Source organism: Lactuca serriola, chromosome 2 (assembly GCF_051521515.1).
Source record: "Lactuca serriola cultivar US96UC23 chromosome 2, Lser_US96UC23_V15, whole genome shotgun sequence".
Classification (NCBI taxonomy): Eukaryota; Viridiplantae; Streptophyta; class Magnoliopsida; order Asterales; family Asteraceae; genus Lactuca; species Lactuca serriola.
The window spans coordinates 68,320,170-68,347,108 of NC_136409.1; positions in this window are offsets into that span (position 1 = coordinate 68,320,170).

The following is a 26,939-nucleotide window of genomic DNA, read 5'->3' on the forward strand; positions in this document are numbered from 1 at the left end:
CAGATATGTCGGAGAATTCAGATGGGTTGTTAAACATGGAAATGGTCTTGGCCATTACCATTTCAGGTTATATAAAAATTCCTCAAAGCTTCTGATTATATCATTTCTTGATCATGTTTATTTCAATTTTTTAACAAACGATGACAAAATGATAGTTTCTTGATTGAATCGTTTTCCATTTGGGTACCTTTCTTTATTCAAATCACCCAAAACACACAGTAACAAACCATCATTACCTGACATTACACTTATTTAAAAGAGTTTTTTGAATTTTCAAAAAGAGGAGCCACGAAGCTCGTAAATCCCAAGCTGCAACAATGATAGGGGAAGCCACAGGGCGAGAAGAACCTTACGTTTCCATAAGTTTACCACAAGCTCTTCATCAGTCGGGGAGAACCTGAGCCCTAGTGGTGATCAGAGGCCACCATTGTTAATGGAATTAAGCTTTTTCCATTTCCCAATTTTGAAAAGGATAGAAGAAAAAAGTGAAATCTTTTTTTAGGTAAGAAAAAGTATCAGAGTAGTGCTAAGATTAATCCGAGTAGAGCTTAGATTAATCCCCAAAGTTGCTGACGAGGCAGAAGTCTACTAGGCTCCAAGTGTTGCTGACGAGGCTACATGTCATCATTTTGTTACCTATTTGGCAGATCTAACCAGTTATAATGGGTTGTTTACCCAAATTAGTCGGTAAAACACAAGTTGATGCCCTTAGAAAGCAAAAAAATAAGATGACGGAGCTTTTAAACCAAAACACATAAGTTTGTTAGACTACAGTGACATTTACCCTTCCCAAACTCCACAAGAGCCTATAAATATCTCAATGCGAAGTTATATTCATCTACCCTTCCCAAACTCCACAAGAGCCTATAAATATCTCAATGCGAAGATATATTTCTTTAGAGACTTTCTTAGCCGTAAAAGAATAAAATATTTGTTAATTATATGCTTCTTGACCAAATATAAGTTGAACAAATATCATTAGTTATATTGTTTGCGAATTTGAGATTGGATATTTTATCCTTTCTTCACCAAATATAAAATATTTTATCCTTTCTTGGCTCTGAAAGGATAAAATATTTGTTAATTATATGTTTATTGACCAAATATAAGTTGAACAAATATCATTAATTATATTGTTTGCGAATGTGGGATTAGATATTATTGATAATGACATTACAAAACTTGCAACATTATTATTTACTTCTTTTTTTGTAACGATCCATGCATCGGGTTCTTTAAAGAAATGAAATAAAAAGGAAGGTGGACAAGATTATCATCCATAACATAGTTAAATAAAGAAAACCCAAATATCTAAAAAAAATGAAAAGAAAAGTTTTTTTTTTAATAAAGATTATGTCAACAGAAAAATAAAAATAAAAACCCAATACTAGCTACTCTAGTTACTTACCTAAAATGAAAAGAGTAGATACTTGTATTCATATGACATTGATTTTGAAGGCTATTGATGCCAATGAATGTGTGCAAATCGTCGAACAAATCATGTAAAAAATGTGCATCAGCAACCAATTTGCGACACTATTAAAAGCTTACATGGAAGCTATGTACAACGAGACACCATGAGTAGTCTCACATTTATATCGATGTGGTTACCAAGAGCTAAGTGAATCCGATCGATGTGGGATGCATTTTAGGTAATAATAGGCGCGCACACACATACATACATACTTAAACCGCCTTTTATCCATCTGAATGTGGTTCACTAATGAAAGTAAAAAGATCTCTACATTGATAGAATCTACTTAATTGGCTAGAATTACATACATGAATGAAACTAAATCTTGTGTCATACCCCGTATTAACCTTATCTGATTCTCAGCTACACCTAACACTCTAGCCACAAGATTAATCCACCCAAAATAGATTACACCCGATTGGTAAGTGAAAAATAAATTGATAGATCTGTTAAGCATTAACCTTCTCTCACGGCCCCCCTTCGAAAAGAAATACGCTTATCTCATTTGATGAATTCGCTTTTTCAGAGAAAGTAACTTAGTTTAAAGACGTTAAGAAAATGTTTATACAATTCCCAAAAGCACTATTTCATAAAAGGTAGGATTCATGAAATGTTTTCGTGAAAAATTATGAGAGACAGAGAGAGAAAGAGTAATTCGCTTGAGAGATTGAATTATTCAACTAAAAATGTATTGTCATCAATAGTAAATAAAAAATAAAAAACTATTTTGAGGTCGATTTTAAATATTCAGCCAAAAAGTGCATTGTCACCAATGCTCTATGTCCCATTTGGGATATTTAGTATTAGATTTTTGGGATGTTAATTGTTGATAAAAACTTTTAATATACCAGTTTAGATATTAGACATATAGTTGTGGTTATGGTATTTCTATTTGTAACCTTGATTCGTATGTATACATTGTTTAGGAGTTAAAGTTATGTGTAATTCTATTTCTACATTTACGAGATTATTTATTTCAACATATATGTTAATTTGCCTTCATTTCAAATTACATCAATGCAATTACATACCTTTTTCTAAAATAGTTATCACTATCATGTCAAAAATTATTTTATAATTTACAACAAATATTTTAATCATTTGTACTTACAATACACAAAGTGACTTCCACAGGACATCGTTAAAAGCAATCATGATTTTCAAGTTTATTAGCAAGGCTTCACCACCAACATACGTTATCCCTTCTTAGCTTTCCACAAAGAACACCCAAATTTGAGACTTGACAATGCTTCCAGTTCTAGTTTTCTTCTTTTGGTAACCTCCTTTCTGACTACTCAGTTCCCTGATCCTTATTAGCCACTTAGTATCTGATTTACCTGTCACACCTTAGATTTCTTCTTGCTCGGTATGATCCTGTTGGGATTGCATTGATAGAATTCAACAGTTTTGAGGTTAGATATAAAACTTTCAAAAACTTGCAGAATTTGATAACAACATTGATTCTGGTGATTGACGAGGGCTTCAATTCCATCAACCAATGGAAATGGAGGGATGAATGCACAATGAATGCAAAACGACATATATTGAGCATAAAATTTTAGTTGATTGTATTATCTCCTTAAACTAAGGTCAATAAGAATGTTCTTTCGGCTGCAAATACCATCATCCAGAAGTCCGGAACCTATTTATTATGACCCTGATTTGATGACCCAAACAAATTAACGTGGTAAGATTGTGGGTATTAAGATGGATCTTCAGGACCCACAGAGAGAGGATAGTTCATGCAGTTTTGGAATCAACTACGCCGTATATCCAATCGCTTCTATTTCACACGGAAGCTATCAGGTTGTGCCAAAAGCTGCCTTTTGATTTGCTACATGACCCTATAAAGGATCTCACTGTTAAGTTATATTTTTTTGAGACTTTCTTCGCCCTAAAAGGATAAAATATTTGTTATATTTTCTTGTCCAAATATAAGTTGAACAAATAATATCATTGATTACCTGCAACATTATTGATTAGTTCTTATTTTGTAACGGTGGATGCATCAGGCTCTCTAAATAAATAGAATAAAAAAGAAGGTTGACTAGTTTTTCATCCATGAAATAGTTATATAAAGAATATCCAAATACCAAAACAATTAAAAGAAAAGAAATTATCATAAAGATTACATCAACAGAAAAATAAGGCAATACTAGCTAGCTACTCTATAATTAAATAAAATAAAAATAGTATGTAACTGCATTCACATGACATTGATTTGAAATGCTTTTGATGCCAATGGATGTCTGCAAATCATTGAACAAATCTTGCATCGGTAACCAACTTGTCAGGCTATTAAAAGCCCACATGGAAACTACATACGACGAGACACCTTGAGCGTCTCACATTTAAATCGGTGTAGTTACCAAGAACTAAGTTAATCCGATCGATGTGTGATGGATTTTAGGTACTAGGCACACATAAATAATACATACATACTCAACCCACCATTCATCCATTTGAATGTGGGTCAATGGAACTAAAAAAATATTTATATTGATAGGATCTCTTAAATTGGATACAATACCTTACCTAAAGGAAACAAGATCTCGTGAGTTTTGACATATTCCTGATAACCTTATCTTATTCTCAGCTACTCTTAACACTCTAGCCATATAAATTAAACCCGACCGGTAAGTGAAAGACCCAAATCGATAGATCTATCAAGCATTAATAGTCATCCTTTGAAAAGAAATACCCTTATCTCATTATATGAATTCCTTTTTGAGAGAGTAACTTGGATTAAAAATATTTTTATAAAACATTTAATGAAAATGTTAAAAATAAACTGCTATATAAATAAGAAAAAGTCTATATAATTACAAATTTTTTTTTTCACGAAAATGTATGATCCGCAAAATGTTTTCCTGAAAAGAATGAGCCTAAATAGTAAAACACCAATAATTTTGTCTAAAAATATGTTTCGCAAAATAATCGAATTTTGAGAAAAACTTCCAAATTGAATTCTCACTATAATTGCTATGGCTATGTTTGGCGTGCCACAGCTAGCTGATAAACTAACTTTATTTTCGAGTTTTTATATGTTGTCGTGTATGGCAAGACAAAAAATAGCTTATAAGCTAGCTTTTTTAAAAAGCTACTTAGACTAGCTTTTTAAGAGCTTTTTTAAAAATTTCCAAATATACTCTTCATTAATTATAGAAACACATTCTGTTAAACACCCTTTTATGTAATTTTATATATTTCAGTTAGCTTTTCAGCTAGTTTTACCAAACGTCATTTTTTATCAGCTAGTTTTTTTAGCTATCAGCTAGTTTTTTTAGCTATCAGCTAACTTTTAATATAGCAACTAGCCATTCAGCTAGTACGCCAAACATAGTCTAACTCGGAAATCATAAAAATTGAAATGAATAACAAATTGATAGTGTCATAATACATAACGTTTAATTATAATGATAAATATAATATTATATATTCATTTGAATATACCATTAGCATAAGTATAAATAAGAATAATAATTTCAAACTAAAAACCAAATCGACGCCGTATTTTGTAACTTCTACATTTTGTGACTAGATTTTTGTTTGTTTTGTTTAATTAAATTAAATTAAACATTAGTAAAATAAACTAAATAATTATAAATGAAATAAAATAACGAGTGAATCTAAATGTTTCAAGGGAATGTTTAATTAATAAGAATTTATAGTAAGGTTGTCATTGCTATTTATATTATTTCTAGCAATTAAAGAGGGTGGTTGGATAAATTCTTAAAGAATAAATTACAAGAATGGTCCTTATGGTTTGGGATAATTTATGCGCTTAGTCCCTAACTTATTTTTTTTATTTAACATGGAAGGTCTCTATTGTTTGTTTTTGTTATGCGCTTGGTCCCTACTATTTGTTTTTGTTACGCACTTGGTCTTTGTCTTACATAAAAAGTCATTAAATAGGGAAAAATAGTGGGGTAGGTAAGGTAAGGTGAGGGTGTGGGTGCGTTCATTTAAATAAATTGAAAAATCATGGGCAAAATGGTCTTTTTAGGTAAGACGGGGACCAAGCGCGTAACAAAAACAAACAATAGGGACCTTCCAAGTTAAAAAAATAAGTTAGGGCTAAATGCACAAATTACCCTAAACTATAGGGACCATTCATGTAATTTACTCATTCTTAAATAAAAGATTGGTAACCTAAGGGGTTTTGTCTTCAAAGTTGGGTTGAACTAAAAATGTAGAGAAAGTTGCAAATATAGCCAAAATTACTAGTTACTTTTCTATAAATAGTCAAAAGCCAATTACACAAAATAGCCACTAAAATCGCAGGTCTTTAGGGCCATATATGAAAGCGGAAGTCCATCAGCGAGCATACAAGTCTCTAATGCATAGTCTGTGCATAAAAGACTTGTATATTCGTAGATGGACTTCCATCTGCTATTTAACCTAGTCCATCTGTGAAATTAAGAAAGGCAACTATAAATAACATTTTTTTTGAAAAACCATCACTTTTTGTTGGGGTCTGGCTCAGTCTCCGCGATGAGTAAAGAAGGTCTCCTAGTCGCAGTCGAATGACATAGGCGCCAGAAGGTTGAATGTGCTATATGTACAAAGGTTATGCATTTCCTAGAACCAATTGGTTTGGGGAGAGTTGGTAGCGCCTGAGGTCCAATAAGTGGTATCAGAGCTAGGATCTTGAGTTCGATTCTCTCAGGAAGCAATTTCTGAAGGGGGATTGTTAGGGTAAAAAATGGCTAAGTCTCTACGATGAGTAAGGAAGGGTTTCTAGTCGCAATCGAATGCCATATGCGCTAGAGGGCTGAATGTGCTATATGAAATGTTGTAAAAATTGCCAAGTTGGCCGATTACTCCTCCGAGTACTCATACTCGGACCCTTACCAAGGCGAGTTACAAAAGCTCGAGTACTCTCCAACCAGCCTCTTACTAAGCAGTTTTGCAAAAATCGGTCAACTTGGTGAATAATATATATATATATATATATATATATATATATATATATAATAGACTTAATGATTTATTATTTAACACACACATGTGATTATTACTACATATATATCTTAAAGTTTCAGTAATTATTCATGAAGTGAGACCATTATCTGTTTTTCACCTTTTATGTATTCACATGTACCTAATTTTGTTATACATTCCAATCAACATATGATTTTAAATTATAATTTTGATATACATGATTTCCCTAAAAATATTTCTACATGATTTACCGAATCTGAGTACTCCTGAGTACTTTCGGGTACTCACTACTCGGTAGTCGGCTGAACAGGTACCGAGTAATGAGTTATACAACCTTGGCTATATGTACAAAGGTAGCACCTTTCCTAAAACCAATTGGTTTTCCGAGAGTTGGTAGTACCTGAGGTCCAATACTTTTTATCTTCCAACTTGAAAAAACTCTCTCAAAACCTTTAAACATTAAAATTATTTCAAATTTTAGAGAAAATAATAATATGAAAACTTTATTTTAAATTAAGTTTTATGTTCAATTTCTTAGGGTTGAGGTATACTAATTGTTTGATTAAAAATTGTTTTTCTTTTAGTTTTAACCATTGTAAATTATTATCTTACAACCCTTTTTTTCATTACCTCAACTGTATCTCTTGTGTATAACTACAAATTTTTACTCAAAGGAATGCATAATTACGTGATTATTCAGTACATTGTCAATTCTAGCAGATTCATTGAACATATTTAAGATTGATTCACACACATATGAAGATGAAAACAATATAATATTTGTTGTAAAACCAAGCATTAAATACTTTCTTTAATGTTCTTTTTTCGAAATCTGTAGGAACCCATTTTTCTAACGAACGGTGAATGCAGAAGAAAGATATGTCGAGATTAGTCGTGTTTTTGGAAGTATGAACACGAAGAACATATTATGCATTCATAAGAAAATACTAAGAACAAGAGAGAATAATAATATATTTCATGAAGAACATGGTGGGAGAGAAACTCTCCCTAGGTGGGGAGAACCCACCACTTTCTCTCTCTAGAATTACATTTTGAAAGGTGTAATTCTTCTAAGAAAAAAAGAAATGAGCTAGCAAACTTAAGGAAATAAATGACCAACTCTCCCTTTATATAGGAGGGAGAGTATTTACACCATAAATACAATAAAGGGAAAATATAACCTAACTATCACTCATTATTTGTGGAGCATTTACATGCCCCAACATTCTCTGCCTAAATGCTTACAAATGATGAGAGATACAATAAGTGATACAAGGCTATAATACAGTAATCCGACCATCAAGTGTGGTAATAAAATGAAATCAAGTGCTGAAATATCTCTGAAACTCTGAAGTATCTGTGAAGTCTGACACTAGCCATGAATCTCTGAAATGAAGGTCTTCGGCTTCAAAGTACAACCAATGAAGCAGAAAAGATAAGATCCAAATCTTCGAACCAGTCATAATCACCCGAAGAAGGAGGTCACCATGAGCAAGTAGAAGATCCAATAAAAGAAACGCCTCGGCTTCAAAAGTCTGAAAAACATCTCGAGTTCTTGAATCATAACACACTGAAATTCTTCAAAGAATAACCTGCTAAAAATGTGAAGCATCCATAAAATGTAGTCCGGATAAAAATAATGTGAGTCCAAAACACATGGTCCAACGATGCCACAAATTTGATCCAAGGATCAAAGATAAGTGTCACGTCACATCGCTAAAATAATCTTCGTCTTCAACATATCACAAATCCAAACTCATGAAACCATAAGATCTGAACTAGATGCGAACACAAAATCATCCTGTGGTAGAGTCCGAATAATAAATAATCTGAATCGGAAAACATCGAGTAATGCCAAAAATTTGATCCGTAAAGACCAAAAATAAGTGCCACATCGCATCACAAAATAAATAATTGTCTTCAGAAGTCTTCAAAATCCAAACTCAAACAACCATAATAACCAAACCCGGAAGATATTCTCTCCCTATTTTTGATAACCAATTACTGGATATCAAAAATCAACAAATCATCGGATGGAGAGTGTCGGATACCAAGAGCTAAGATAAGCTCTCCCTAGATGTATGAAGGGTCTCGATAAGAAACAAGAAAGAGTAAAATAAATACTCTTGCGGTCATGAGAAGGCGGGTGACATAGTTGCTGAAGCTGGTGCTGAGAAAATCTGTTGTGCCAAAAATAATATCCAAATATCCAAACTGTGGTGTCGGAACACTTGAAGTGGTCTTCAATAGAGAATAAAGTCCACATGCTCAAGATACATGATTCGTCAACCAAAAATCAAGAGCGCCAATTCATAATATCTCATAAAGTGAAGAATGTGAAACAACTTTGTTGATCAATCGTCGTTGTGGTGCAAGCATCACAAAAAAATAATATGAAATCTCACTGCGGTAGGAGTATTCTTCCAATAATAATAACCGACATGAAATGAATAACCAATGTGACAATCCATGGGTAGGTGGTGGCAAAAATCGGTGTTAAAAGAAATAATTGGTTTTAATAAAAAATTGGTTATAATAAAAAATGGTAAATAAAAATTGGTGTAAAAAAAATTAACTGAATAAAAAATAATTGGTGTTAAAAAAAATTTAATTGAGAAAATAAAATAAAATAAAATAAACTGAATAAATAAAAAAAAGGCTTAAAAAAAATTTGAAGGCTAAAAAAAAAGGGGGGGCTGATGAGAAGGGAGGAAAAAAAAAGGAGGGGAGGAGGGGAGAAGGAGAAGGAAGAAGGAGGGGGGAGGAGGAGGAATAAGGAGAAGGGAGGAGAAGGGGCACTGGAGAGAGAGGCTGAAGGAGGTGAGGATCTGAAGTGACGGTATTGCGGGTCTATGGTGGTTGTTGTAAGAGGACTTGGGTGCGGATGGTTAATGTTGGCTGCTGATGGGGTATCCTGTGGATAGGCGAGTTGGGTACCGAAGTCAGTGAGTAGCTGCAGTTCGGAAGGAAGACGAGGCGGCTGCGGATGTAGTAGGCGCGTGCTTGAGGTCCGAGGCTGCGGATCCGAGCTTCGGTCCGAGGTCTTCTTTTAGCATACAAGGGTGGACCTCGGTTAGCAGGGAAGGGTTGCGGTCTCTTGGCTGCGGACCAAGAGGCTGCGGGTATGGACTTCGGATTAGGGGCTAAGAAGGGCTCCGTGGAGGCTTCTCAGGGGACTCCGTTAGGCAGTTTTTGGCTGCGATTCGGGGGTCCGGAAAGGGCTGAACAGGTGACGAAAAATGCTATTTTTTCATGAAAAATGGTACCGCAAAGGACATTTATTCATATTTTAATAAGGGAATCTTTTTATAAAGCATTTAAGTCAACAAGTGGGTCTTGGGAAGGCAAAAGGAAGAATATACAGGGGGTTTTTAGGGGACAAAAGGTGATGGGATTTGTCATAGCCACATGGTTTTTGCTTGGGAAGACAAATATGAGTGAATTACTCTTTACCAAAAAGAGCAAAATGGACAAAGTGCTTTTTACATACACAATTTACGTCCAAAAGGTCTTCAACATTAGATTCACAATAGGAAAAGTTTGAAGAATAGAAACTTGATACCTCTTGTGAAGAAAAAGTTGTTGGGAAAGAAAATAAAATCCACTTATCTTGAAAATAAGTCCATTAAATTTGTGTCTTCTCATCCAAGAAAAAAGAAGTTCCTGGAGAATATCTTCAACACTTTGGAGACCACAAAAATAACTTCTTCACCAAATTTCTTCATTTCTTCAACAGCAAAAATTGTAAGAACTTTAAGAACATCTTCTTCCAGCAATAAATAGAACGAGCAGCAACAACAACAATTTATTTTAGTGAGATAGAATCACCCATAAGATAGAACTAAGAAAGAACTTCATAAAAAAAATTCCGGTTTGCAACCCGATTTTTTTTTCTTGCAGAAACACGGAAAAATCACAAGATAATCACCGAACGGGAGTTCTTCCCTTGAACTAATCATGAGATCTTCAAGGTACGGCTCTGATACCAATTGTAGGAACCCATTTTTCTAACGAACGGTGTATGCGGAAGAAAAATATCTCGAGATTAGTCGTGTTTTTGGAAGTATGAACATGAAGAACATATTATGCGTTCATAAGAAAATACTAAGAACAAGAAACAATAATAATATATTTCATGAAGAACATGGTGGGAGAGAAACTCTCCCTAGGTGGGGAGAACCCACCACTTTCTCTCTCTAGAATTACATTTTGAGAAGTGTAACTCTTCTAAGAAAAAAAGAAATGAGCTACCTAACTTAAGGAAATAAATGACCAACTCTCCCTTTATATAGGAGGAGAGTATTTACACCATAAATATAATAAAGAGAAAATATAACCTAACTATCACTCATTATTTGTGGAGCATTTACATGCCCCAACAAAATCTAATTAATATATATTCATTTTTTTTTTATAAAAACGTATTATTAGACATTAAGATTTAAATAATAAAATATGTTACAATATGAGATATATTATTGAACATACATATTCCGAATTTCTCTCCGGTAACTCCCATCTCCCGTTCGTTACAACGCAAACCAAATATTAACTCATTTTAGTACAGAGAACCAAAACAAGATTTCTAAAGAAATAACCAATAAGCTAATCACTTTTTGTTTCTTTTTTATATAAAATATACCTATTTGTACGAATTCATAGTCAACTATTTCAAATTCCTTAGTCAACCTTGCCAAATTCATAGTCAAACCAAAGCATTTAAAAACAAAAGTAGACTCGCAGATGAGGGAAGAGAGCAAATCGCAGATGGAACAAAACTCATCTGCGATTTGGTGGTATGGATTTCAAAAAATTGCATGTTTATAATCTTCTCCAAATAGCAGTTGGAATTCTGAAATAACATATGGAATCTGACCATCTACAATTTTAGTGGCTATCTTGCAAAAAAAAAAAATACTATTTTTAGAAAAATAGTTAGCAAATTGGGCTAAATTAGCAAATTTTACATAAATGTAAAATATAACAAATTAGTTTAAGTTTATATCACTATAGAGGTTACTTTTACGAAAATGGTGTTGGCAAGGTAGCAATTGTCGCAAAATTGCAATGACGTGTAAGTGGTATGTATTGGAGGCCATTTTGGTATTTCTCTATTGAGTAAACTACATGAATGGTCTCTATGGTTTGGGATAATTTGCGTGTTTGGTCCCTAACTTATTTTTTTAACTCAAAAGGCTCTTATTGTTTGTTTTTGATACGCGCTTGGTCCGTACTGTTTGTTTTTGTTACGCACTTGATCTCTGTCTTACCTAAAAAAGACTATCATTTAAATAGGAAAAAATGGTAGGGTAGGTAAGGTAAGGTGAGGGGTGGGGTTGGGGTGTGTTTATTTAAATAAATTAAAAAAATAAAGGGCAAAATACTCTTTTTATGTAACGCAGAGACCAAGCGCGTAACAAAAACAAATTTTATGAGCCTCCCGAGTTAAAAAATAAGTTAGGGACCAAACATGCAAATCACCCTAAACCGTAGGGACCATTCATGTAATTTACTCCTCTCTATTTTCAAGGAAAGGGCTACATTGGATTTTATTATAACCAATTTGTACACCCCATCGTTATATATATATATATATATATATATATATATATATATATATATATATATATATATATATATATATATATTGGTGATTTTATCACCAAATATATTTTAGTGTAATGGACTTAACAAGTGTTTCAAGAATAATATTTTAGTTATAATACAAGTTAAGAGGTACGAGAGTGCACACATGTATTTACTAAATATTATTAGTACTGGACCCTAATCCACTGTGTCAAGTCGGGGGTTGGATGGCAACTGTTGTGACTTAATCGTTGATTGGATAAATATTATTACAAGGTCTAATTTGTTATTCTTGAAAGGACATTAGAAGGTCTAATTTGTAATTCTTAAAAGATCGCAACTACTGTGACTTATCCGTTGATAGGATAAATCGGTGATAAACGGCTATTTGAAACACATACGAAAACGCAGAACGTTCTTTCACTTCATCTTCTTCAATTGTTCTGATTTTGTGCCTTAAATCTAAATTGTTGCATCAGGAATTATCCCGGGTTTGGATTTCGTGATACCCAAGGCATATAGGGTCGAAATGTCAAACAAGGAAAGTGTTAACACGATTCCTGCTTGTGATCCAGATCTAATAACCCTATTTCGTTTTTTCCCAACACACACACACACATATATATATATATATATATATATATATATATATATATATATATATATATATATATATATATATATATATATATATATGTGTGTGTGTGTGTGTGTGTGTGTTCAAATGTTTCTTACATCTATTGTGTGCTAGAATGCACCAATAAGAATTTAGTAAAATTTAAATTATTATTTAATAAAATGAAGATACATATTAAATGATATCCTTAATTATAATTAATTTTTAGTGGAAAGTACTTAAATTCGTCATTAATATTAGCAATAATATTCTTTTAGAATAAATTCGCATCTAGTTTTTCATGTATGGGTTCGTATTTTGTTTCTTGACCCACTCACTCAAAATAAAACAAAGTTGCCTAGAACATGGAGAATGTGAGTTTATTCTCGAAGAATGAGTGTATATTATAACTGAATGAGAGTGTATTCTTGTAGAATACACTCTAGTTTTTAATATTCAATGCAACTTTGTTGTATTATAAATGAGTGAGTACATAAACAAAATATGAATCCATGCATGAAAACATAGATGCAAATTTATTCTGAAAGAATGTTGTTGCTGAAATTAACGACGAATTTTAGTAGTTTCCATAAAAATGAGAATTATAATTATGGATATCATTTAATATACATAGAATTATAGAAATCATTTAATATTCATCTTTATTTAATTAAATAATTATTAATTTTCACTAAATTTCTATTGGTGCATTCTAGCACACAATAAATGTAATAAACAAAATAACCTAGCCCTATATATATATATATATATATATATATATATATATATATATATATATATATATATATACGTGTATACACGTGTGTATATATATATATATATACATATATATATATATATATATATATATATATATATATAGAGAGAGAGAGAGAGAGAGCAAGAGAAAGAGAGAGATGGGTTCAAATATTTCTCATATCTATTGTGTGTTAGAATGCACCAATAAGAATTTAGTTAAAATAAAATTATGATTCAGTAAAAAAAGATAGATATTAAATTATTTCCATAATTATGTGTATATTAAATGATATCATTAATTATAATTTCTTTTATTATGGAAATTAATTAAATTCCTCATTTATATCATCAATAATAATATTTCAGAATGAATTCGCATCTAGGTTTTCATGTATGGATTCGTATTTTGTTTCACGATTCATTCACTCAAAATACAACAAACTTGCCTAGAACATAAAGGATCAGAGTGTATTCTAGCAGAATGAGAGATTATTTTAGAAGAATGAGAGTATATATTCTAACAGAATAAGAGTGTATTCTAATATAATACACTCTTGTTCTTCATATTCCATGCAGCTTTGTAGTGTTTTAAGTGAGTGAGTCAATAAACAAAACACGAACACACACATGAAAACCTAGATGCGAATTCATTCTGAAAAAATGTTATTGCTGACCTTAATGACAAATTTAATTAATTTCTATAAAAAGAGATTTATAATTATCAATATCATTTAATATACATTCAATTATAAAAATCATTTCATATCTATCTTTATTTAATTTCGCTAAATTTCTATCGGTGCATTCTAGCACACAATAAATGTAAGAAACACATGAACGTAGCCCTATATATATATATATATATATATATATATATATATATATATATATATATATATATATATCCGGTAAGAATTTTTTTTTGTAGGAAGGTAAAAGGTTTTTTTTCTAAATATTTTTTTGACGTACAAAACAAATGAATTAGTAGATGAATAAAAAATAACATGATTCACAAAAAAAATATCTCAAAAAAACATGTTGATGATTCATTTATACAATGATTTTATTGTTATTCAGTAAAATTGCCATAAAAGTGAATATTTTCTTAATTTACTTGAAAATGAATCATGAAGATGTTTTTTTTAGAGAATTTTTTTGTTAATCATCTTACTTTTGAATCATCTAATTATTCATTTTGCTTCTTCGCTAAAAAAGTATATCGAAAAAAACTTCTTACCTTCCTTCCAAAATTTTCCTTCTTGTTTGATCTTGACTCTCTCTTTCTCTCTCTCTCTCTCTCTATATATATATATATATATATATATATATATATATATATATATATATAGAGAGAGAGAGAGAGAGAGAGAGAGGAGAGAGAGAGAGAGCATCTACATTCATCCATATCATGTATAACTTTTTTGGTTATAAAGTAATGCTTCCACAAACTTTGTCAAACAACTTATTAATTTAAATACTCTCTAACACTAATAATTTTGAATTTTTTTTTCTATAATTAACTAATCTATCCATATGTATATGAAAGGGTTTTTTTTGTCAAACAACTTATTGTTTTATCTTTTTTTTCCTTTTGATTTTCTTTTTTACATTTATTATTATAATTATAATAATTACTATTTTTTATTATTATTAATTAATTAATTGATTTAAAAACAATAACAATAATAATAATAACAATCGAGTGTGATACAATATAAACATACAATGTTATTATTAAACAAATTAAAATATACATTTCATTAATTATCTGATACGTTAACTCTTTCGGTACGACAATTATTGAATTGTCTATATGGTCAAACGTAAGTGGATAATCGAGCTTGATACAATGTTTGCCATCCAGTAGAACGTGTTGATTTGTGCATGTTCCATAACCAAGAAACATTAGCCATTGGATGACCCTCATGTAAATCAACCTTAATATAATGGCAACTGTTAAGGAAGGCGATATTTATAATTGGATGATTTGGGAAATCTTGTGAACCACTCCAAAGTGGGAAAGGCATTGAAGATTCGTCTTTTCTTAAAAAAACAAAAGAGCAATAACACCATACTTATTAGCAATTAAAATACAAGTGTTTGGTATAATCATCCAATATTTTCAAACCGCAGGTGTTTCATAGAAAATCAATGCTTCACTAATGACATTTTTTCATTTTCAAAAACCACTATGTAATCATCAATGTGCATCAAGAACTATCCGTACAAGTGTGTCCAAATTTGATACCAATAGTCTTCACAAAAACCAAGAGCAACATCTATTGCCCGAAATCCATAGTGTCCATCTCCTTCCACATTTTGTATGTGTGACATATATTGTTGAAATTCACTTGGAATTTCATTCATAAGTTGATGTTCGAAGTAGGATCTTTGATACGTTGGTTCTTGGTTGAACATTTAAGATTCTCCAAACGAATACGTGTTGTGCCTCTCCGGTTCCGGTTGTTGGTTTAAATCAAACATGTTAGACCCCATATAATCTAGTGTCACACCCCCGAACCAGACGGCGGAAACGTCCGGGGGCTGTCGTGACTCAATTGAATACCATAACATTGAATATATATGAAACATAACAACATTCGTCACCATTCATCAATATAGTACAACCAGTAGTGTTTACATATCATACATTGTTTAAACATTACATTCCCCCAAAATTAATTTGTTCAATTCATACAAAAATAAACTGCAACCGTCACTGGATATGATTTCTCCTGATTCACTGGTTCCCTGAGAATACAAGTATTTTGAAAAACGTCAACATATGAAATGTTGGTGAGTTCATAAGTTGTATTTGAAAACAATGCTTCGTATCGTTTGAAAACCACCAGAAAATCCGATATTTTCTGAAAATAGTATAGTCAAAAAGGTGTGAAGATCCATCAGTATGCCTGTTTGTTTTCTATACTTGTAAAATATTGTTTATTGAAATCGTATGTATTTTGAATTTGTATGTATTGAAAACCCTAGGAAAACCCGATGTTTTCCTAATTCCTTGAATTCCATGAAATTACTTGAAACCATTGCAACGCATGAAGTTGTTATTCCAGACGACATTGGATCATTGATGAGCATGACTATCCGCCACAAACACGCGTTACACAAACGACTAGTTTATAGCAATACTAACGATACCGAAGGCGTCGTCCGTACTAGTCACGCTATCCAACCGTCCTGTTGTCCCACATCCGAAGAGAAGGAGGACACGAAGGCCTCGACGACTCCATTAGTCGGTTGGGGATAAAAGGTACGAGGGGTCCCAGACCCGCCTCGCAAAAAAAGGCAGACTTTACTAGCGACACTAAAGGACCCTTGGGGACCAGTAGTCTACAGCCATTGAAAGTCCGGTTACGTTGTGTCGGGATGGTAAAACCCAACACTTCGTAAGATGAAGTCTTTGGGCCTTAAGATCAGGTCGTCGGGCTAGCTAGGCTCAACGGACAAGATTTTACACTTGTGGGGCCCAAAGATAGTGCGTAGACGTCTGTGCACATGTATAATGTATTCCGAATCGCTATTTGTATGAATCATAGTATTGTAGTATCATAGTATCGTTGTGTTTGTGGTTACGGATTTTTATTGGTTCGAGACCGAACCAATTCGTTTGACAACGACTTTTGGTATTGTAGTGTATTGTATTTTGTCGATAGTAGTAGTACCATTATTTGATCATATTGCATGTATAGAATTAGTCTTGGAAATTTTCTGTTTTCAGCCCCTCCTCGTTTGTAAAATTTACCTTTTCAACCCTTTATTTAAAATATTTTCCGGTTTGGTATTTAAATCAATTTTCTTGACATTTTAACACCAAAAATTATTGAAATAAACATTTTCCAGCATATTTTTCATAGAAAACAGCTTAAGACCCTGAAAATGCAGTTTTCTTGGTTTTAATCCCTTCTTTTCGCAAATTTGACAATTTTGGCCCAAATGGGAAATTTTTTGCAACTTTGGTCCTTTTTAAATTTAAAAAGCATTTTAAACCTTTGAAAAGGATTTGGAACACTTGTAGTCCACTGTTTTACAGAAAGTTACAGTTTTGGCCCTCCAAAACAGAAAAATTCGCATAATGGGCCTCATTGGGCCAAAATTTTCATTTTTAGCCCATTAAGCTTGAAATTCATGTTTTTAGTCCTCTAATTAAGTGTAATTCCAGAAATAGTTTTATGGAAACTGTTTTGACACACTTCATCCATCAGAATCTGTGAAATGTCAATTTGGGCCCTTATTTTTGTATTTTTCACATTTTAGGCCCAAAATTTGTGTTTTTAACCCAAAGAAAATTATTACTAAACCACTTAGCCATTTTTCTTGAAACACTTTGTGTTTAGAAATATATTTGAAGCTAAAATCATTTAACACAAGTTATATCTCGGTTTTGATGGGTTTTATGGCTAGATCCAACATTAAAACACATAAAAGCATACATATAAGCATGGAAATCATACAAGGCATACAAACACATATAGATCTACACTTTCACTTGTATTCCCCCCCCCACAAAACTCATAAAAACAGAAAATAGGGGGTATGAAGCTCACCTTGGGGTGTTGATTCGGTTTTTGAAGAAAGATTGGAAGAAATGAAGTGATTTTTGGCCTTTGCACTCCTTGATGAACTTTTCGAGATTATGGGGGTTTCTAGAGTGCAAGATCATGATTTTTGCATGGATTAGGAAGAGATGTTTGATAAATAAGGAATACAAGTCATAGATCCAAACAAAACCTTACCTTAGATGTTGATTTTTGTGGAAGAACCTTCTTGAATGCTTCCTAATTTTCGAGATTTTGGATGGAGGGGGAGAGTTGTTCTTGAGTGATCTAGAGAGGAGTTGAGAGATTTTTGTGTGTGTGTGTGGGTGTATGGCCGAGAGTGAGAGAGGAGAGAAGGAAGAAGTGATTTTGAAGTGATGTTGCATGGATACATGGACTATATTGCATGGATACCCTATGGACAATAATGAGGTGGCACACTTAAGTCAACTATCTTCAAATCCTCTTGGGCTTGGGTATTGGGCCGAAAACATGGAGGAAAAAAAAGAAATTTGGGCCTTTTGCTCCTAAGCCCAATATTTGAGTTAGCCTTGGGTATGTTTTTAGTCTAAAAGAATGTAGTAGGATTTTTATATTTTTATTGGACTAGTTTAGGTTATTCATGTATCAAGGCTTTTAATTCATTTAATTCTAGGCCCAATATGGCCCAAAATGTTAAAATAAATAAGTGTGGGTCCAATTGGAGCCCAATTAGGGTGTTAAGCCTATGATAGTCTAATTGGAAGCTCATTGGCCCCTTTGGATCCAATAAGGAAGTTCTAGTCTAAAATAGACTTAACAAGAACTTCTAGGGTCTCCAATTGTTTGATGACTATTTGTGGTACTTGCATAATGTATTTGATTGAAGTTTTTGATTCATATTAACTTGAATGTATAGATTACATAGCTCAAAATTTTCAGTTGTGACATCTGGTGTGTACGAAATGAGGATCTTGAGTTGGTGGATATTGTGATGGTTTTGTACTCACGCACGGACGTCCATCGGTATTTGTACGAAAAGTAGGCTCTAAAGCCATAGAAGGTGATGACTTCCATATATTCATCATATTTTTCTCAGATAATTAGCCTTCACATCATTTGACTGTTTAATGTATGTTTTCTTTGTAAGGTTTTCTTCACCATCAACAATTGATTCATCATATTGAGTGACCGGCACTACTGTCTCTACATCAAGTCTTCTAAAAAACAAATCAATTGACTCCAAAGGTATTTGTCGGCCTATATTGTAATAAACTATTTCGTGGGCACAAGCCAACCCACAAGTACGATGTAGTTTACACCGGCAGTTGGTCTCAGTTATATTTTGAACATTGGGCCGATCTAATTCTTGCAACATTTTTTCTAAACCATGATGTCAAATTTTATTTAATAAGCTTCATAAAATTTCTATGGTGTGGAAATGTTTTACTTCAATTCTGATGTTTTCAAGACGTCCTTTTATAGATGTGTATTATGATTCGACTGTCTTGTCAACATAATCAAAAAATCTCTGTTGCTTTGAGTGATTTGAATCCATGTAGTTTTTAAATTACGCATGTTGACTTTCAACTCTATTATTTGTGTGGTTGTCAAAGTTTAAAACTTTGTTTGTCCATAATGATACAAACATTTCTTTGTATTTATCCAACCATGTTTGTGTTGGATTAGTGTCTAAGTCCATAACTATTTTGGTATGTACTTAACCCGATGGTGCATGGTCCTTTTGGGTTGCCTTCACCAAAGCAACTTGATTGGAGAAATAAATAAAGAGAGAGATTATTATGATTTATTAATATGTTATAAGAATAATATATTAAAGGAGAAATCATATTTGTTTAATTAATATTGGTCAATAATTAATTAAGAATTAATTTTGTGATCAAGTGTAATTAATTAAACTAGAGGGGCTGAATTGTAATTATTTGATAGTTACAAAATAAGGTAAGGATTATCTTATTAATAGGTTGGACGAATTTAAGGTGATAAGGCCTTAGAATTCGACTAGGATAAGGGTTTTCAAGGCTTATCTTATGGTTACTTGGTGGGCAAGCAACTAGATAAGGATAATGACTAAAACCCTAATCTCTACACCTATATAAAGACCCCCCAAGGCTCATGAATTCTTCCATGCCTTCCCAAGAGGTCCTAGAAACGAATTCAATACCTACCCTCTCTCTTTATACCTTCTAAATTTGCTCTTGGTGTTTGTAAGCCATTAGAGGAGTGACACTTGTGACTCTAAGCCTTCCAAAGTCAATTCAAGGAGGAATTGGGATTGTTATTGCTACATAAAAATCAAGGTAATATCATAAACCTAATTATATGTTAATATCGATTTCCATATGCTAGAATTAGGGTTTATAGTCTTGGATTCAAAGCATGTACAATAGAGAAACCTAGATCCAAGCATTAGGGTTTGTATGAGCACATAGGATGTCTTATGACCATAACCCATCAGTGGTATCAGAGCCTAGACTGGTTTCTATTGTATTGATGCTTGATATGGTTGAAAAATTCGATTTTTTGGTTTCTGGAGGCTGGACTCGCCGAGTCCATGCAGACTCGACGAGTCCAAGCTTGACTCGACGAGTCAACTCGTCAGATGGGGATATCTTCGCGATTTCTTGCTGTTTTTGCTTATGGATAATTACCTTATCATATTAGATCAATATAAATCCGATTTTATGATATATTTGACTATATTCTTGATCTAATTGAAGACATTTATCAATTAATAAGATAATTGTTTCCTTATGTGATAATTGTTTAATTATTTTGACTAAATTGATAAATTGTTTTGCAAGAAATCATTAAATAAATCAAATATGGATAATTATGTGATTAAATGTTAATTTAGATTATTTGTTATTTGATCCTTGTTGTTATGAAAAGTTTCATATTTTTTCCTTTAGGTTTTATAGTTTAAATTTGAACCCAAATGTTTTGTTGTTTTGAAATTTAAATAGTTAAAACCCTAATGTTTTGAAAAAGGTTTCAAAACTTGCCCTCAAGTTTTGGAATTTAAATTTTGATTAATTGTTTTGATGTATATTTAAATTCTAAACCCTAATGTTTTGAAATGTTTCAAAACTTGCCCTTAAGTTTTGGAATTTAAAAGTTGATTAAAAGTTTAATTAGGAATGTTAAATTCTAAAACCCTAGTATTGTTTTGAAAAGTTCGAATCACACCGTTATGGTTTTATTAATTAATTAAGGTGTATAATTAAAAGAGGTTTAATAAATCCATAAAGGTTTAGGTTTACAATTTAATTGAATTAAAAGTATAATTGTTAAATTAGACCACCTAGTATTTTGAAAGTATAAAATACACCCTATACTATATATAACATTAAAAGTCTAACATTATATATATGTATGAGTAAAAGTTAGTCTTACTGTTAGTAGGCCTCATTCACGAAGCTGGTCTATAAGGGGTGTTTAAGGAAATTGCCTATAAAATGGCGATTGAATGGGTATCCACTCGTACCCACCGCACTCTTGACTAGTGGAGGATCGTTAGCCGAACGGGTAGGATAGGATGAAACCTTCCATTATAAGTATAATAAAGTATAAAAGTAACTAAATGTTTTCATAAAACTCCCAATCTTAGTTACTTAGGCAAAAGTGAGTTGATGCAATTCCATGAAATTACACTTTGTTCCCTTGCGAAGACGTTAGTGGAGCGTGTGTGGTTTACCGGCACACTAAATGGTTCTAAGCAAAGGTAGCAAAGGGTGACTCAATGTTTGTCATAGTTCGGTGGAGCGTGTGTGGTTTACCGGCACATCGAATAGATGACTGTAACATGTGAGGGCACCATGTAGTTTGCATGGTTTTTCACACCCGCTTTGTGATCCTCGGCATCCCAGTCACAAACTAGAGGGGCATATCGAGATTTAAACATGTCATTGAAAGTTCAATGAATCTCAAAGGATCTAGGAGTTTTCATAGATTTAAAACTTAAATTCCTTTTCGTTTTTCGTGGTGGAAATTAGTGAATCGTCATTCACTTACCTTCAAATATTCTGCAATTAGGGTTACGACATCCCTCTCCTGAGTTGTAGAATATTGTGTTGGGTCCTAGCCTTAGTATCTCATTTGGGTGATTTGCTAAGGACTCATTCAATCAACTAACTTGAATTCGTTTTCTCCCGTATTGTAGATGTCAAAGTTCGACAACTATGGTCTTCCCAAATCTCGTGGAACAAGCTTTCCACATGAAGATGGTATTCCATGATTCAATCGAGGAAATAGAAATCATGCTTCACTTCCTCCACCTCCTCCAGTTATTCTCCCTAACCCAGAAGTTCAAAAGCTTGAAAAGTTCAAGATCACTCAAGCCCTTTTGGCAAGTAAACATAAAGAAGGAAAGTCGGTGTGTACACACGTCCTAGGGATGAAGTCACACATTGATAGGTTAAGAATGTTGGGATCCGTTGTCTGTGAAGAGATGGCTGTTGATTGGGTTCTTCAATCACTTCCTAAATCATATAGTGAGTTTGTAAGAGAGTACTATATGATGAACTGCGACGTGACCCTTATAGATCTCACCTATATGCTTATTGCTGCTGAATCAACAATGATTTGGCGCAATAGAAAAGCAAAGTTGATCGGTGAATCTGCCTTCAAGAACTCTATGGATATAGACAATGGCAACGAAAGACATGCTATGATCGAAAAGTTTGATCATAAGAGAAAGGCAATGTCTGAATTAGTTCCATGTCATGTTCCAAAAGAGTCAATTTGCTTTTATTGCCAAGAGAAAGGGCATTGGAGATGAAGCTGCCCCATTTACCTAAGAGATCTAAGAGATGGGAGAGTCGAAACATATGGCTCTAATATAGGTAAAATCCATTAACTAACTCTTTTAAGCTTCATTCTAGATTCTAAATACATAATGTGATAAGATTGCAATTGATGTTTTGTAGGATCGAAGAAAAGAAAGGAAGCTTAAGGGAAGAAGTGAGCAGAATCTAACCATGAAGGAATGGATTTCGATCGCATTTCTCGAAGATTAGATAGTTGAGCTACTACTTAGAGTTAGAATTAGTTTGCTAAGAAAGATGTATTAGCATATTTTTTCAATGAATTGCAAGGACAAAATTTTTTTCCGCAATAAAATAAATTTTGACTTTATATTATTTATTTATCCTTGCAATGGTGTATATGAAAAATTGATGTTTGGATGTTTCTATTATTAGCGATAATGGATTTGATTCTTAGTTATGAAAATGTCGAAAATTTACCAAATAGGGAGAGTTTCTCATCGCCCAAGTTTCAATTGGACAAAAACTTGGAATCATGCAACTTGGTTGCACGATGAATGAGAAATTTCATATTTTCGAAATTAGACTAATTCATTGACAAAGTGTCAAGTGAAGGACTAGGAGATCGAGCACACAAAGTTGCGTGTTGATCAAGTCCACCATAAGTGTAACAATGATATTCGTCATGATTTACTAAAGGTTTAGTAAATATGATTATACTTATAAGATTGAGTGTAATTCTGAATTGATTGAAAATGTTTAAATCAATAGCAGAACGAATAAGAAGAATCAAGTAGGCAGAAAGATAAAAGTTTCTCCATTCTAAGAAGAAGGTAGAGTACCTTTTATGCTTTATGATAGGTCTTAATGATTAAGAACCATATCTCAATTGATCCTCTAAGTAAGTCTTAGTACAATTGTATGTTTAAGATGAGGAATCAAGGATTGAAGAAATGGTTAAATCAAGAAATCAATCATAGTTCGTTCCAAAACAAGTCTTAGAGTTAAGATTCTGACATTGAGTGATAAGAATTAGAAAGGTTTATAACATTCATCAAATGGGGAAAGTTGTGATGTCTTGGATAAGACAAAGAGCAACTAGGACCAATTTATGAAATGTTTTGATAAAAACTACACTAACTCTTGGATATTTGTTTGTCAAGAAATGTTTGTTGACAAGAGAATCTTATATGTCAAGGAGTAAGTGGGAGTCTTAATGTATTGAAAGGTTTCAAGAACAAATCAAATAAACCTTATCAATCATCACTAGCACACGAGTTGAGGTTTACAACCTATCGTGTTGACATTATTTTGTTTCTGTGCCAATCCAATCGAGTTAATTATGCATGTGAGTTCTATGAGTTCTCATTTTGAACGCATAAAAGGCAAAGCACCTTAATAAATGAAAGGTACATTGATAGGAAAAGGTGAGCTGCTTAACTACTTGGAAGACATGGTGGGCAGCTGTGCTACCATAAGGCAAGAAATCAAGATTAAGAAAGTTCGGTCCATATGAGTTTGAATTTGTCGTAAACTTTAGTTATAACAAATTCACATGGATAGGAACACATACACCGTTTAAATCTAAGTGTCATAAGATTTCCTCCTTCATGAAAATGATTGTGGGGAAATGCTTTCACTAAGAGAGATTTTAAGAAGATAGTGATTGTAGAATTGCATTCTCGAATTCGATTATGGTTACGGTATCCCTTTCCATAATTTGAATTGTGAGGTTTGGCAATTAGTCTTAAGTGTTTAGACACACATATGAACTATCGAAGACAAAGGTGTATAAGTTCAAGAAGCCTTGATAAAAGATTATCAAAGCACTAAGTATGAGAAACATGAACTTAAGAAATTCAATAAGCATTGTTTTTCTGGAAGTTAAGATGTTTATGAATACATGTCGAAGCTAGTGGGAGCATAAGTGTTATGTTTTATAATACTCATCATGATAGTGGGAGCATAAATGTTATGATTGTATGATTATTAAGGAAAGTATTGCAAGTTGGCAATATTAATTATAGAAAACAAGAGTCATTCTTTGCAAAGTTGTAAGGATGGAATAGTTGTTTTACTATAATTAAGGGAGAGAATATTATGCTTCATTTCAAATCTAAAGGCTTAGGTTGAGAAATGTTAATAAATTTAGTCAAAGGTACATAGTGTGTTCTTAAAATTTCGATTATGATTATGGCATTCCTCTTCACAATTTGATTTTTGAGAACATAACAAATAAAACATTATGCATTGTGTCTCATATGCTTTGGGTATAGGATCAATTGCAAATGCTTTAATATTTGAACATTCTAAAATTTTCCAAATGTCTAGCGCATTTAGAGGGAAAAAGGACTAGGATCAGTTTTGACTAAAATAATTAAACAACTATCAAAGGACAATCCAAAGTTCGACGAGGAATGGTCGCTTGTGAGTAGTTGGAAGTATAGTATTGGAAGATATGGAAATGTTTCCATATTGGATGGACCATATCGACATTATTATGAATAGATAAGATTTTACTAAGAATGAGTTGTCATATGGAAATTATGGAAATGTGTCCATATTGGGAATTTAATATTGAAAATCTATGACTAGATTAGAAACTTTTATGCAAAAGGATGTTCAAAGGAAGTACTTTGAGTGAGAGACATCATATCTAAGGAATTGTATTGTAACAATATCCAATAGAGGACTTTGTAATATAATTGGCAATAGTCTTTGTGACTTTGGTGCAGTGATATTACGAAAGGATCATTGCATAGAATGTTAGAATCTAGCATATTTTATAAGTAACAAGAATTTGATATTCTTATACTTGTGAAAAAGGATTTGGAGTTGTGAAATGAGAATGATTGGAAATGTGTTCAATTTGATCTATTTCACAAAAGTAAGAACCATAGGTAAAACATTGTGTGCATGCTAAGAAGCATGCGATAAGTGTTGTAATTCAAGTAAGAAGTTGATTACCCGAAACGACAAATAATGAGTAATCGATATGGTGATAAATAAAAGGAGTTTCATTTATACTCAAAGGTTTGAGGCCATATGGGATTAGTATTATTCTTGTTTTTCACATTTGCATGTTTTGACTTCCAGAATAATTGAATTTATTAAGAATAATCGAATTATTCGAACGGGCCATAGTCATTCATATGTTGGAAGTAGATATGAAGAAGACTGTCGTGAATTGGTGTGTGGATTGTCTAAAGTGTATTAGACATAAGCAAATGTTTGCCGCAACGTTCATGAGTGCTTATGAATATGATTTGAGCATTGGATTAAACCCACGCTCACTTGGATCACTCCATGAATTGTATCACGAGTGATTGGTGAGACGATAACATCTTATATTCTTGAAACCGAGATGTGTGAGTTGTATCTTGCAAATTGGTTGCACATTGATAATATGTAAACGCACCAGTAACTTGGTGTTATAAAACATATTGTTGTGTGTGATTCGGTGAGTGAGTGCAAGCAAGCATTGTATCAAAGTTTATCCGTTCCTTTTATCCAAAGTAGGATAAAAGCGATATCTTTGGGCCCCTCGATGATTTTGTGATAATAAACGTAAATGCTCGGCCGGGCTAGGGCTAATTGATTTCTTCACAGCGGCTAAGGACACGCGTACAAAGAGAATGATTTGAAATCATATCTCATATGATATCTAGAATGGTGGAATATATGACCCCTTATCTAAGGACATGCGTATCTAATAGGATCAGAGTTAACAGCGGCTTTGGAAAGCTACGATTGCAGATCAGGATCTGAAGTCATACGCAGAATAGTTGTTAGACTTATCCAAGTGGGAGACTATTGGATTAGTGTCTAAGTCCATATCTATTTTGGTATGTACTTGACCCGATGGTGCATGGTCCTTTTGGGTTGCCTTCACCAAAGCAACTTGATTGGAGAAATAAATAAAGAGAGAGGTTATTATGATTTATTAATATGTTATAAGAATAATATATTAAAGGAGAAATCATATTTGTTTAATGAATATTGGTCAATAATTAATTAAGAATTAATTTTGTGATCAAGTGTAATTAATTAAACTAGAGGGGTTGAATTGTAATTATGTGATAGTTACAAAATAAGGTAAGGATTATCTTATTAATAGGTTGGATGAATTTAAGGTGATAAGGCCTTAGAATTCGACTAGGATAAGGGTTTTCAAGGCTTATCTTACGGTTACTTGGTGGGCAAGCAACTAGATAAGGATAAGGACTAAAACCCTAATCTCT